At 36.8% G+C, this 2500-nt stretch overlaps 2 non-coding genes across 2 annotated transcripts in view; both read right to left on the minus strand.

The window, feature by feature from the left end:
- LOC141314831 (5S ribosomal RNA) overlaps nucleotides 1-39 on the minus strand; it is a 119-nt gene extending 80 nt beyond the window's left edge. The window contains exon 1 of the ribosomal RNA XR_012350375.1: nucleotides 1-39. This exon is cut by the window's left edge and continues 80 nt beyond it. This is a non-coding gene — a ribosomal RNA (5S ribosomal RNA).
- Nucleotides 40-840: 801 nt separating this feature from the next.
- LOC141314832 (5S ribosomal RNA) lies at nucleotides 841-959 on the minus strand. Its single transcript, XR_012350376.1, has one exon. It is a non-coding gene; the product is annotated as a 5S ribosomal RNA (ribosomal RNA).
- Between the last annotated feature and the right edge of the window lie 1541 nt (nucleotides 960-2500).

The following is a 2500-nucleotide window of genomic DNA, read 5'->3' on the forward strand; positions in this document are numbered from 1 at the left end:
GACGAGATCGGGCGCTCTCAGCGCGGTATGGCCATAAGCGAGGGCTGCTCCAAAAAGTGGGCTATTTAAAGATCAGCCTCCGTAAAAGCCAGCATATTATATAAATAGTGAAGAAAAGGCAAAAGCTTACAGCACCTGGTATTCCCAGGCGGTCTCCCATAAAAGTGTAACAATCGGCCTTATCAGCCGAGTTACAAGACTAAAATGGGGTCAGATTTAACTGTGAGAGATGACTAGTGGTTAAAAGAATGAGACATAAAAGAAAATTGGTTTAAATAGATTTGGTGTATTTACAAGGTTCACATAAAAGACTTTAAAACAACACGATAAAACTAGGTAAACTCTGTTAAAAGAATACAGTTCATTTGTCCATACCCTAAAAACAGGTAAACTCTGTTAAAAGAATACAGTTCATTTGTCCATACCCTAAAAACAGTCCAAGAACCCCAGTGTGTTGATAAGTCCAATGTGAGTGTCCACCAGTGTATATACAATCCACAGAAAGTGTAATCCAAAGTTTGCAGGTGGTGAATGGAAAGGTGAGCTCTAAAATTAGCAACTCCTCAATCCAACAGTTTGGTGACTGTCCTTTGTTTGTCATGCTGCTCTCTTATACAGTTGTACTTCCTGCTTCCTGTCATGTGTCTAGTCACATGACAGGCCAACCATCCATTTATTAAAGACACATACACTTAAAATGTTAAGAGTAATAAAATGGCCTAAAAAACATGTAAAACACTTAAAACTCTATAATACATGTAAATGATTGTAATAAATAGAGCGGTAAAACAAGTCTTTCTAAAAGCCAGCATATTATATAAATAGTGAAGAAAAGGCAAAAGCTTACAGCACCTGGTATTCCCAGGCGGTCTCCCATCCAAGTACTAACCAGGCCCGACGCTGCTTAGCTTCCGAGATCAGACGAGATCGGGCGCTCTCAGCGCGGTATGGCCATAAGCGAGGACTGCTCCAAAAAGTGGGCTATTTAACCCTTAAAGACCTAGAACATTTTTGGGGCACCTGAGGCACCTGTATATTTCTTTGTTTTTTCAGACCTATTCTAGCAGTCAGCATCAATTGTCATATATCATTATAAACATAAGAACTTGAACTTTATGTCTAGCTAATTTAAAATTACAAATTTCCTTTTGTTTTCTCTAAAAATTAGTGAATTTCCAGAATTTTAGGAAAAAACGCTACCAACAATTGGGTGTTTTTTACTGTGTACTCAAACAAAAACTCCTGAAGTTTAGATTTTTTTCTTTAAAAATTTGTATTTAGGTGTTTTACACTTCCAAATAAAATTTTGTCTATATATAACATTCCCCAAGCAAGTTATAGCCAATTATTACAATATTATTTAGGTGCTTTTCAGTGAAAAACAGGCCATTTCGTTTATTGACAATATAGATCTGTCCAAAAACGTTTCAGGAGTAAAGTCATTGCAGAAACAGTGTTAAATAATAGCAAAACACAGTAAAAAATAATTTACTATTTCATAAATATATTCTTAATCCAAAAAATGAACAATAAACACAAATAGTGTAGAAAGTAGCACAAGAAAAAATGCACAAACTGTCTTGTGCAACAAAAAAATAAATAAACAATCCAAATTATTCACAAACTACACACAAAATGAGAGAGAAATATACAGAGTGCAACCGAAAAAATAGTACAAATAATCTTTAAAAACTATATAATAATTAGTTACATAATATAACAACCAAATAGATGGATCTGCTGGCTGTAGTCTGCGTCGGAATCTATTTTACCGGGACATCGCCTAGTGACCGAAAACCCACATTCCAGTGCTTTATCCGATATCTACTGTTGTTTCATCCTTGTTTTTGGTTTGTTTTATGTCAAAGGGCTCTGTCGTGAGTATTTCTGTACATTTTCAAAGAATGCTGTCATGCAAATGTGTTATTTTGCGTTTGTTTTCATGCACGCAAGACGCACTTTGCTTTCACTTTGCGTCTGTTCAGATCTGCAAAGAAACATACTAATCGGTGGTTCAAAAGACCAAAACCTATGTTTATTGGTTGAATAGATGACAGTTTGAACCAATCGGGGCACAGGGGTGGGACTAAGCATCAACAATCGTTCCTGTTTGGCTCAGAGGACCAAAACGTGTTGATTTCATCTGACGAATCAATGCTGAGGAAATGTGATGACGTAATCACGCTTACTACGGAGCCTCTGAATATCCAAATGAGACAAATGCGATATCACTGAAAAGAGCAGACTCTGTACTTTACGAGACTTTTTAAAGCATTCAAATTGGATTAGCGGTTCAAAAGTTATTAAACATTTAAGACCAATAGTTATTTTTAGCCGCCGGCGGCTGTCTCGGTCTTTGAGGGTTAAAGATCAGCCTCCGTAAAAGCCAGCATATTATATAAATAGTGAAGAAAAGGCAAAAGCTTACAGCACCTGGTATTCCCAGGCGGTCTCCCATAAAAGTGTAACAATCGGCCTTATCAGCCGAGTTACAAGACTA

Source organism: Garra rufa, unplaced genomic scaffold, assembly GCF_049309525.1.
Source record: "Garra rufa unplaced genomic scaffold, GarRuf1.0 hap1_unplaced_013, whole genome shotgun sequence".
Classification (NCBI taxonomy): domain Eukaryota; kingdom Metazoa; phylum Chordata; class Actinopteri; order Cypriniformes; family Cyprinidae; genus Garra; species Garra rufa.